This window comes from Callorhinchus milii, unplaced genomic scaffold, assembly GCF_018977255.1.
Source record: "Callorhinchus milii isolate IMCB2004 unplaced genomic scaffold, IMCB_Cmil_1.0 Scaffold2, whole genome shotgun sequence".
Lineage (NCBI taxonomy): Eukaryota > Metazoa > Chordata > Chondrichthyes > Chimaeriformes > Callorhinchidae > Callorhinchus > Callorhinchus milii.
In genome coordinates, this window is record NW_024704743.1 from 7,552,220 (window position 1) to 7,565,320 (window position 13,101).

The following is a 13,101-nucleotide window of genomic DNA, read 5'->3' on the forward strand; positions in this document are numbered from 1 at the left end:
CTTCACTGTCTCCCTAGGAAGCCTGTTCTATAAGTTTACTACTCGCTCATTGAAGCAGGGTTTCCATAGATTTGTTCTGAATTTACCCTCCTTCAATTTCAGGCCATATCCTTTGGTTCTACTGTTCAACACAACATAAAACAGCTTATCATGGTCGACATTATCTATTCCCTTCAGAATCTTAAAGACCATAACCACATCCTTCTCTTCTTCAGTGCAAACATTCCCAGTTTATCTAATCGCTCCTCATAGTTCAATCTCTCCATCCCCTCAATCATTTTGGTTGCCCTCCTTTGTACCCTCTCAATCACTGCAAAATCCTTTTTATATTGTGATGACCAGAACTGCATGCAAGTGCGGTCACACCAGTGATATATAAAGTGGCAGGATTACCCCATTATTTCGGCTCAATATTGCCCTTTCGACTCAGCTTGGGTCTGAAACACTGACTGTCCAGTGCCTTGGGATGTCCTCCCAATGTGAAAAGCGCTGTACAAATGTAATTTTGCTGTTGTTTTAATACAGCCAAGCATCTGGTTTGCCTTACTTGCTGTAACAGAGCACTGTTGGGATAACTTCAATTTATTATCAATCAGAATCCCCAGGTCCTCTAAATTTTCCATACAGATTATTTTCTTACCATTTAAATAATAATCCCTTCCTGGATTTTTTGACCCCTCTTTGTATTACTCTACATTAAATTTCATCTGCCATTGACCTGCCCAATTCCCAAGAATGTTCAAGTCCTTCTGTAACCTATTATGTTCATACTTGCAATTTTCATTAGCCTTGTGTCATCTGCAAATTTAGCCACTGTGCGTGTGACTCCAAGCGGTTTATGAAGATGTTAAATAAAAGAGGTTCCCTGTGGAACTCCTGGCAACATTCTCCCAGCCTGATGACGTTCCCTGTACCACCATCTTCTGGGTTCTATCGGTCAACCAATCGTGTATCCATTGCAAGATACTTCTGCTTTCTTTATTTTCAGTACCAGCCTTTTACGAGGAACTGTATCAAAGGCCTTACTGAAATCCAGATATTCAGCATCCACTGCCTTAACCCTTATCCAGCTCCTTTGTCACACAGTCAAAGAAAAACAGTAAATTAGTTTGGCAGAATCTCACTTTCCTAAATCCATATTGGCTATCTTTTATCATTTTATTACTGTTCAGATGCTCCATGACCTTTTTTTTATGAGTCTCCATAACTTTACCCACAATGGACATCAAACTCACTGGTCTGTACTTTCCTGGGTCACTTTTGCTACCTTTTTTAAAAATAGGTGCAATATCTGCTTTTCTCCAGTCCCCAGGCACTTCTCCGGTATCCTATGATTTCTGAAAGATTTGTGCCAGAGTTCCTGAAATTTCCTCCCTTAGTTCCTTAAGAATCCTCAGATGCAATGTGTCCGTCCCTTGTGATTTGTTTACCTTAAGTTTGAACAGTTGTTTAGCAACCATGCCAAACTCTATGTATAGTGTCACAACTTGCCAATGTTCTCCTTCCAGATCCAATAAATTTCTCATCTGCTCTTTACTAAAAGCTGAGGCAAAAAACGTATTCAGTACTTCTACGGCTTGTGTAGCATCATTTGTCATATCCTCACCCGATCTCACCTTCAATGCCTTATTCCATCCCTCGTTTTCTTTTTCTTTTAATGTAACTGAAAAGCATTTTATTGTTATCCTTCACATCTCTTGCCATGTTCAGGTCAAAAATTTTCTTTGCTCCGGATACCTTTCTTACAATCCTAGCGTGCCTTCTGGTAATGAGTCCATCTTTCGCCTGTGCCATTTTCCTTTATGACCTTCAATGCCTTTTTTTTCCTCTTTATGAGTTGTTTTGTGGCCCCTCCAACCAGGGGAGTGCCCTTAAGCCTGGTACCTTTGCTTTGCAAGGGTACACATTGATCCATTGCATTCCGAATTACCTCCTTGAATCAGCTCCATAGTTTCTCTGCTCCCTTAGCCATGTTTAAACCTGCCAGGCCTGCTCTAACAAAATTTCTCTATCGCATAAAATTGACCTTAAAAATTAGCAATTTTGTTTTTGTTTTTATAACCTCAGCAATTTGTGTAATATCAAATGTGATAACATTAGGATCACTGTTGCTTAATCCCTCACCCACCTTTGTGTTGGAGATTGGATCGTTCCTGTTACTCATAACCAAATCCAAAATGTTATTTCCCCTTGTTGGCTCTTTTACAAACTGAGTCAAAAACACTCTTCCTTTAACTCTAGAAATTCCTTCCCTATCTTACCAGTAGACACATTTTTATCCCAATCAATTCCTGGTAAGTTAAAATCTCCAACTACGATAGTTGGTTCCTTACTAGCCGCCTTCCTTATCTCATCCCAAAGTTCCAGATGAAGGCTGTCATCCTGGACTGGGGGTCTATAGGAAAACCTCAATAATAGTTTACCTCTGTTGCCATTTATTAATTCTACCCAAAGTGATTCTGTGGCTGCCCTTTCCTTTTTTTATATCCTCTCTCACTTGTGCTTCAATACTGGAATTTATAAATGTTACAGTAAAATTGTGAAACCCAGGATTTCATGAAATTCCTGAAATTTTCAATAAAATTGTGAAACCATGAAATCGCTGAAATTACGAGTCAGGAGTTTCGTGAAAGAGTGATCCCAGCATTGGGCAATAACAACAACAACAACAACAACAAATTACATTACGCCTTTCACGTCAAGAGGTCAGGAATAAAAGGTATTCCAGGAACATCCTTCGTGTTATAATTAATAGAGATTTAGACATTGACCAGTCAGTACTGGATAGCAGTGAAGGCTGGCATCCTGAGGGGTCACTGTTCCAGGAACCAATTTGACCTCTGCCCACAACGATTGTTAACAGAGACCTGCGTCAACCAGGAGAAGTCAGTGTCACTCCGTGACGCTATCGCTGCACAGTCTGTTTTTGGTGGACAAGGCTTTACGAAGTGTAACTGCAAACCACAATGTGACTTTTAGTGGCATGGAAGCTTTACTCTTGTTAACAAATGAACATTTGACTCATCAGTGAATGAAACGTCACATGACATTTATGATGAATAGAATCATAGAGTTATACGGCACAGAAGGAGGCCATTCAGCCCAAAATCAATCCCACTCCCCTGCGCTCTCCCCATAGACCTGCAAACTTGTCCTTCCCAAATAGTTATCTATTTCTCTCTTAAAAGTTGTTATCGAATCGGCTTCCAACAGCCTTTCAGTCAAGGCATTCTCGAACCAAACAATTCGCTGTGTGAAAAAATGTATCGCTCACACACATTCTCCTCCTCTCACACTCTGCCCCCCTCTCTCTCTCAATCTCTCTTTGCTCTCTCTCCCCCTCTCACAGGCTCTCTCTCTCATGCTCCTCCTTTCTTAGCCCTCTCTCACACACATAATCTCTCTCCCTCACCCACTCACTCTCTCACACACACACACACTTTCATCAGAAATGCCTGTTCCTATCTCATTGCCTGAGCATGACTTTCAGAGTCTTTTCTAGCAGAGACACACCCACGACTTCTGGGTAATGGGGACTTCTCTCCTACTCTGTCCCCCAGCATGTTCTCCTCTAATACCTCATTTATAAAATTCTCATCCCCCTTAATACTTTGATGGGTGGCCAGTCGCTCACTAAGACTGACCGCTTCAGCCTTGAGTCCAACGATCAGTTTGCAGTTGTTGCAATAATCATTGCATTTGATATATTGCTTTTCACAGCAGGAAGATGTTTGAAAGTGTGTCAAAGGATTCTGGACCTCAAATAGTGCCACTGCATCTTTAACATCCATCTGAACAGGCTTGTTTTAATGGTTCATCTGAAGGATGGCACCTCAGACAATGGAGCACAACCCAGACTATACTGGAGTATATCACCTGGTTCAGGTCTTCTGCTTGTCCCTGTCCCCTCTGCTCCACAATTGGCGACCTTGCCTTCAGCCACTATGCCTCGAATCTCTAGAACTCCCTGCTTCAATTCCTCTGTCTTGCCCCCTCGCAGCTCACTTCAAATTACACCTGAAGACTTTCCTCTTCAACCATGCCTTTGGTCACCTCAGTTCCCTTTCCAGCTCGGTGCCAGACCACTCCGCAGTTAAGCACTCCGAGACTCTACCCACATGGTGGGCCCTATATAAATGCAAGTTGTTGTTGATGTTATTGAAGGGTTAGCCTAGAATATGTGAGTTGAAAGTCAGAGTGCTACTGACTGAGCCAGGCTGACACCTAACATGTAGCCTTAGTCAATCCAGTATCATGATTGTTAAGTTCCTTTGGCCCAGTTATTAATCTTGAGTTTTTGTATGCCCTTTAGCATCTTCATCTTCACTCCCCGGGTAGGGTGAAACCTCAGGCAAGTTTCCTTACTCCACACATCTCTGTTGACCTAGCAGTAAGTAGGAACCCGGTTGTTAGTCAATTGGTGGATCGCTTTCTGGGGGTAATAATCCCTTCAAAAACAATTTTTAAAAAAATAATTTACTCACTCAATCCACGACTGTTTGTGGGACACTGTTGTGCGAGATTGGTTGACCCGTTTCGCCCACAAAATATTCAGTCAATTCTGTGAAGGGCTTTGAGACTTCTCGACGACGTGATAAAGTGATATATCAAATGCAAGGATTATTATTATATTATTATCAGAATACATAGAACTATTTCTAGCTTCTCCCCTGTGTTATTATGCTAGAAGTTGCAGGAATATCTGGGAAATGGCGTCATGCACATTACAAATACAGAAGTCATTTCCTCCCTTGATAGAGCTGGGCTATAATAAATTACAAGGTACTGTAACCTTTTTTAACACCTGTCTTACTAGGTCATGTGTAGATTTTGGCTTTGCTTCCACAAATAGTTCAGGGCTCCCATTACATTGCACAGTGGGATACTCATGGCAGTTATGGCACCTAAACGTAAATAAGGTATCACTGCAATAAGTTAGCAACCTGGCCTTTCACCACCTGGCCCCGATGGTGAAAGCAACCCCAACTAATGGGATAGAAATCTGTGCTGTCTGTTCCGTCTGATGTGAAATCATTTTTGGCGATTCTCAACACTGCCCTTCAAACTGCACTTAAATGTCAGTTGCACTCTTGCCTCTGAGTAAGAAGGTTGTGGGTTCAAGCTCCATGTTGGGACTTTTTCTCGACGAATGGCTTCTCCTCCACCCCCCGTACTGTCTCATGTGGTGTCCCTCAGGGCTCTGTCCTCAGTCCCCTCCTCTTCACCCTCTATATGCTCCCCCTCGGTGACATCATCCGCAGACATGGAGTTAACTTCCACATGTATGCGGATGACACCCAACTCTACCTTTCCTCCTCTACTCTCAACTCCACGACCACCGATGTCCTGACAGCTGCCTGTCCGACATCGAATCCTGGACGAGAGACAACTTTCTTCAGCTCAACGTGCGAAAAACCGAGGCCCTCCTGATTGGTTCACGTCAGTGCCTCCGCACTTCAGGCGCTGACACCATCAGCATCCAAGGCTGCACTCTCCACCTCTCAAAGCCAGTCAGGAACCTCGGCGTTTTGTTCGACCCTGAGCTGTCCTTTCTCCCTCACATCCGCACCACAACTGGCACCGCCTTCCATCACCTTCGGAACATCGCCAGACTACGGCATTACCTCACCCCTCACGCTGCTGAAACCCTGGTCCACGCCTTTGTCACCTCAAGGCTGGACTATGGGAACTCTCTCCTCGCCGGCCTTCCCGGCACCTCCCTCCACAAGCTGCAGGTCATTCAGAACTCTGCAGCTCGTGTACTGTCCCGCACCAGGCTTCGGGACCACATCACTCCCACCCTCGCTCGCCTCCACTGGCTCCCCATCCCCCAGAGGATTGATTTCAAGATCCTCATCCTCACCTACAAGGCCATTCACGGCCTTGCTCCCTCCTACCTCTCCAACCTACTATCCCCCTACCTACCTGCCCGTACCCTCCGTTCCTCTGGCTCTGGTCTGCTCCACGTCCCCCGCCCCAACTGCCCTACCATCGGTGGTCGGGCCTTCAGCCTCTCAGTCCCCAGGCTCTGGAACTCCATCCCCCAGTGCCTTCGCCTTGCTTCCTCCCTTTCCTCCTTCAAGGCCGGTCTCAAAACCTTTCTCTTTGACCGTGCCTTCAGCTCCCCTCTCGACTCTCTTCCCCCTCCTCGCTCCCTCCCTTCCCTCCCCTCACCCTGACCATTTCCCCCCTCCTTGCTCCCTCCCTTCCCTCCCCTCACCCTGACCATTTCCCCCCTGCTCGGGTCATGACCCAACTGTGCAGCGCCTTGGGACGTCCTCCTGACGTGAAAGGCGCTTTATAAATGGAATCTTGTTGTTGTTGTTGTTGTTGTTGAAGTAACAGTCTAGGCTGTTTGGCTCTTACTCATACTCTTTGGCTCTCATCATACTCTTTGGCGCTTGTCAATGTCTAAAATTTCACGGCTCTCACCTTCTCCACCTACCCGACCTCCCCCTAAAACTCTCCAAACCCGTACGCAACTGAGGCGTCAGGTTCGACCCCCAATTATCCTTCCTCCCTCACATCCGATCCCTCACCAGCACCGCCTTCTACCACCTGTGACGCATTGCCCGTCTCCACCAATATCTCTCCCCAAAAGCCGCTGAAACTCTGGTCCATGCCTTTGTCCCCTCTCGGCTGGACTACTCCAATGCCCTCCTCGCCGATCTCCCATCCACTACCATCCGTAAAATCCAAATCATTCAAAACTCTGCCGTCCGCATTCCCACCCGCACAAAACTCCGCTCCCCTATCGCCCCAATCCTTGCCAGACTGCACTGGCTGTCTGTCCCAGAGAGGATCGATTTCAAGATCCTCACCCTTATATTCAAGTCCCTGCACTCCTCTGCACTCCCCTACCTTTCTGACCTCTCTTCTCAAAACAGTACCCATTGCCTTCGTTCCTCCGTGTCTGGTCTCCTCCTCGTCCCCCAAGTCTTCCGCTCCAACCTCGGCGGCCATGCCTTCAGCCACTATGCCCCGAAGCTCTGGAACTGCCCTCCTCACTCCCTTCGTCTCGCTCCCTCCTTTCCCATTTTCAAGCCCTCTGCTGAAGACCTTTCTTTTATACCGCGCCTTTGGTCACTTTCCTCCCCTCCCCCCTGGCTCGGCCCCGGGATCCGTTACTGTGAAGCACTCTAAGACGCCATCTGGCGTGGAGGGTGCTATATAAATCCAAGTTGTTGTTGTTGTTGTAGGCTGATAGTCTAATACAGTGCTGTTGGTGTTACCACATTGCTGGGTGTGCGCTATATGTGGGAGATGCTGTCCTTCAGGTGAGATAGAGTCGAGGTATAGATCAGTGATGATCTAATAGAATGTCGGAACAGGCTCGAGGGGCTAAACGGCCTCCTCTGTTCCTATGTTCCTACATGTTAAACCAAGCTCCCGTCTGCCTGTTCAGTTGGACAGTAAAGACTTATGATACTATTCAAAAAGAGAAGGGAGTTTCTCCTGGTACCTTGGCCAGCAATCTCTCAGACAAAATTTGTCATTCACTTCATAGCTGTTTGTGGGAATTTGTCGTGCACCATTTGGATGTTGCATTTGCCTGTAAATATGCAGTCACTGCACCTCACAATAAAATCCAGTCAAACACTTTGAAATGACTCAATGACATGATAAGGTACTGTAGTAAATGAAAGGATTATTATTATTATAACTCATGGTTGCCACGATCGCCTACAAAATACACAGTCACTACACTACAGTACAATAAATGCTGTTAAGTGCTTTGAGAGGTCCTCCTGACTAGAAAAGTGCTAAGGTTTAGTATTTACTGAATTATTACTTTTAAAAATCTGCCAAGATCTGATAAACTGGTAGAAGATGCTTATGGGCCGAACAACCTCTTTCTATTTCTGTTCCTATTCTATTATGTTTCTAAAATCCAAAGACTGAAGATTGACATTGTTGATGGTCTTAGATGTAATCAGGGTAAACTACAGGTTGGAAAAAACATGGAAACTAGTTATCAATCACACTAAGACTCATCCATAGCAATTCATTTAGTTTTGGGACTGACAATAGATTGTCTTTATGGATAAACAGTCTCTATTACACATGAAATGAAATCTACTGTTGGGTTTGATATTAGGTGATCATCGTAGACAGATCCTTTCCCACAGGTCAATTAGTCCAGTCTGCTCCCAGTTGCATTGAAATACGTCACTCATTCAGAATCACTCTATAATGTTTCAGAAGACACTCAGCATTCAGAATCAGTTTTATCTTTTGTTCAGTGCATGGAGGTTCAGAGCCCAAAGAATAGGAATCTATCCCTCAATGTGTATATTGAAAACTTACAATTATTTACAGGACAAAGTTAATGGCGTGCCTACAAATGCACATTCAATATATTTTACAGTAAATCTGTGTTTTGAGACATGTCAATGTTGTGATACAGTATCAAATGCGAGGAATATTATCATTATTAATATGTTTACTGTTAAAGAACATAACTAACTTTTAAGATATTTAATAACCTGGTCAGAATAACCAGCTTCAGTTAATTTCCTAAAGATTAATGTGAGCCATAATATCCAGGCTTTACATGAGTAAACTGGACTATTGAGCTGAAGGGTCCTATTTCTCTGTCCAACACAGCTTAAGTACTGGTAACACAGGCTTTATGTTGGTAATGTCATTACCATTTACGTCTGGTGTTACATCAAACTGATTCCATTTCCAAGACTCTTTGCTTGCAACTTTAGTCAACATTTATTGAATTGATGAACAATAAGAGGTCAGAGACAAAACTGCATATCCAGCTGAATTATGTTCAGAACGTGCCCCATGAACAGTTACAGTGACCCAAACAGCATTAATCCTCAGAGGTCCTGTATGTCTATAGATTCCTGTCTCTGAGTGCAAATCAAATCTGCATGTGTTTGGCTCAAGCATTGCAGTGCTGACAAAAGCTTCCAACAAACAATTCCTTTGTAACATGTAGATCCAGCTCAGGTATACAGAGCATGAAACTACATTAGAAATACATTTCAACACCATTAATTGAGCTGCACATCATAGCTTCTCCCAATAGTGTAATCATTTAAGGCACCACAACAAGTTACATGTATATGGTGGCTTTCCAAGTGCATCACACACCTAATGGGAGCCTGATCTTGAGGGGGGAACTAGCTGAGGAGGGTGGGGGGCATGATGGGCGCGGAGATGAGTGAAAGCACAATTGAAAGATAGGTCGTTAGGCAGGATCTAAAAGTAAGGATGGATGGGGGTGAGACGGAGGAACTCCAGGATGAAATTCCAGACAAAGTGTGAGGAAAATGGTTGAAGGCTTGGTCGCTGATGGATGGGGTGGATCAGGCAGGGGACATGAAGTAACTGCTGTTAACTGAGTGGCCAGGGCACTAGGATTCCAGGAGGTCACACAGGTAGGTCCCCTGTTAACTCCCTCCACTCTGCCAACTCTGGCCTGCTCCATGTCCCCCGCTAGCTCTGCCCCACTATTGGTACGTGAGGCTTCACCTTGCCCCTGATCTCTGGAACTCTCTCCCTAAATCCCTCCACCTTGCATCTTGTCTCTTTACTTTGAAACCCCTTCTAAATACCTTCCTCTTTTACTGGGCCTTTTGTTATCTCCCTCTTACTCCTTATTTTCCACCCTGCATGACTCCCACTCTATCTCTGTGAAGGTCATTCAGATGTTTAGCTACATGAAAAGTACTATATAAATATAGATTACTGTTGCTTCTATACAGGGTGTCCACAAAGTCATGCTTTTTTCTACAGTGCACTGAAACATGTGAAAGAATGATGATAATTGTATTTAGAAGTACTTAATTGTATTCAGTTCAAATGCTTAACTGTACTGAGACATCCAGACGTCCAGAGGATTAGTGTGAGCGCTAGCATTTTCATGACGGATCATGATCCATCACCATGTTCAGTGCAATATCTTCCATAACAATGATGGAGTGACGAGGCAAAATGTATCTTTGTCAGCTTGCTTCAGCTCCTCCGTAGTCTCATATCACTATTTTGTAACAGAGGGTAAGAGGTCTTTGTGGACACCCTCTAGCTTAGAGAAGGGGAGACCAGACAGCATTCATCAACCAGAGACTCTTGTTGGAAGATGCAAGTGTTAGGGTGTTGGGTGAGGATGGGATTAGGGAACAATCAAACAGCTCACAAGCTCACTTGAGTGAAGGAGCAGAGAGTGACTTCCCTCCCCCCACCCCCACTACCACCACCACCTCTCCAAGAATCCAAACCAGGTAGAAATAATAAAAAGAGCTTAAAAAATGCCTTCAAGAGAGAAAATGAGAGGAAAAACTAATGAGAAATAAAGAAAACTTCATAAGATCACAGGATTGGTACGGATGAAGAAGGCTCTTCAGCCCATCCAATCTCATCCCTCCAGAATACTCACCCTACCATCCTCATTCACAGAGTGATAAAATGATATGCGTTGCCCTGCATTAAATTTCCACATGAAAACCAAGCTTTGCAAGCACCTGGCCAGTAGAGTGCTCACTAAATACTAAACCCAGGAAACATTAGCTCACAACCTCCTGAATTCTGCAAACAAATATACTTAACTTTGCATATGTGGTGTTGCCTTGGCACTTCCCGGAACAGAAATGTCCTAACACGTGTTTCTGGTAGGTTGTACAGTGTGTGTTGGATTGAATGTTACGGTCCGGCTAGATCTCTTTCTACCCTACTCATCCACCCGCCCTCCCTTTCCACTCAGTTACCTTGGGCTTCCTGCTTGTCCCAAACCCTGGCTCTGCTCTCCACACTATCTGTGGCCTAGCCTTCAGTTCCTATGTCTCTACCCTCTGGAACTTCTTCCCTCTACCACTCCATCTTGCCTTCCTCTCTTTCTGTCTTTAAATCCTGCCTTTTCGAACATGGCTTTACAGTTCATGTACATTTTCTACACAGGCACACAGTTTGTGAATGTGACAATGGTAAAATTTCTGAAACAATGTCAGTTTGGTTCAGTTGGTAGTCTCTCAATGCAGTAGATTGTGGGCTCGAGCCCCAAGTCAGCACTTTGAACTCTTTGAAGTCTAGGCTGACACTCCAAAAGAGTGCTGCATTGTTGGAGCAAGTGGACTTTAAAGACCCCATGTCAATATTCAAAAAGAGAGAGAATTTCTTCTGGTGTCCTGGCCCAACAATCCCCCAGATAAAATTGTTCATTCACTTCATGACTGTTTGTGGGACATTTCTGCGTGCAAACTGGTTGCTGAGTTCGCCAACAAATATACAGTCAGTGCACTTTCAAGTAAAATCTTCTGAAGAGCTTTGAGATATTCTTCCAACATGAAAGGCGCTATATCAAATGCACGAAATATTATTTTTTTATAAGGGTACAGCCAGACAGTCTTTTGAACCATTGAATGAGCGAATAGTTCAAATCTTCTATACATCGTTCCGCTCTTTAAAATTAAAGGCACCTCTAAATTATAAAAGGTTGCAGCATAAAAGTATGGAATGGCAGACCAGTTGATCTCGAAGCTCCGTAGAATGGATTCCTTTGTTTTCTTAAAGGTACAAAGCCCCCAGAACCCCTAAGAGAACCGTTTAAGTTTCACTGCAGGAGAACCACTAAATCATTTAAACCAGAGCTTCATCCACTAACCTAAGTGGTTCCTCCATGTCGGAGAGCAAGCAGCCTTGTGGGACTACTGTTAAGAGTTTCCATGAGAGCAACAGGAGAGAGTGAAACCTCTGTACCCACCTAGGACTGAAAGTCCGAGTCATTCACAGACAAATAAGCACCAGAGGTCTCAAACTCAAATAGTCTTAACCTCAAGACATTGCCTTAAAATTTAGAGTTGCATGGAACTTTGGAAAACTGTTTTAAATTCAGCAACAATAACAACAAATTACACTTACTTTCATGTCAGAAAGACATCCCAAGGTCCTGAGATTCAGTCTTAGTTTGGAAAGCGGTTTTATGCAGTTCTAAAAAATAACCAGATAAACTGGCTTCTAAATCAGGTCTAAATCGAATTTCTGCACAATGTTATATTTTAAGACAATTATCTTAAGGCTGAGACGAGGTGACATTTCACCCACCGGAGTGTCGTGAATCACGAAGCACCTCTTGGATGCACTTGGCGTGATGGCTAGCAAAGATCACCTGGCTTTAGTCTCTAGCTCTACAAATACATCATGCAAACAGCAACAACAAATTGCACTTATATAGCAACTTTCATGTTGGGGTATGTTGGTGCTCCGAGAAACGCCAGGAAGGACAATGCTTTAGCTTTAACTAGTGCAAAGGGAAAATGTGAGCAGCAAAATCAAGTGGCCTTCCACAGGCAGAGTGACAAGAATGTCAGATAGTCAGTGCCAGGTGACACAGATTCTCCTTTGGGGGGGGTAAGAAGGGTCTCCTTGGGACAGAATTTGCTGCAATGTGACATGCTAGGCAACAGAATGTCAGAATCGAGTCAATCTTCTGGGCACTGCTGATCAAAGACCAGCCAGCTTGGCTCATTGGTAGGACTTGGAAGGGCAAACCAGTCACTGGGATTCTTCCTTCTCAGCTCCTTTTAACCCTGAGAGCCAAAGCCCTAATTGGGTTGGGTGATACTAGCTGGACAAGCAGCAGGAATCTTTGCCAGACAGTGACATCAATGGCAGCTGCGGTTTTAGCTGGTTAGACTCCAGGAGTACCCCAACGTTCACTCTGGGGATCCCAAACCTTGGCTTTCGCCAACCTGCACCAAATACTCACCTGAATTAGGTAAACAGGGTGCATCCCTCCAGGGTATGCAATGCATTCCAGACACAGGGAAATTTCCATGTGTAGTTACCATACATACACAGTCAATTCACTTTACAGTATATTCTCTGAAGTGCTTTGAGACATCTAGAAGACGTGATAAGGTGCTATATAAATGCATTGATTATTATTATATGTGGAATTCTCAGTCTGATTTGGATACTCTTAAGCATGGTGATGGTGTGTCAGACACCTGACTAAACACAACAAAGGAAGCTGTTTTCAACCGGTGCCATTTTTCCATTTCAACTGTTGTTTACAATGAAGTTGTTCAAACAATTTCTTCCCCTTAGCATCCTATGACTGGTCGCCAATACTATTCAGATAAATTCATA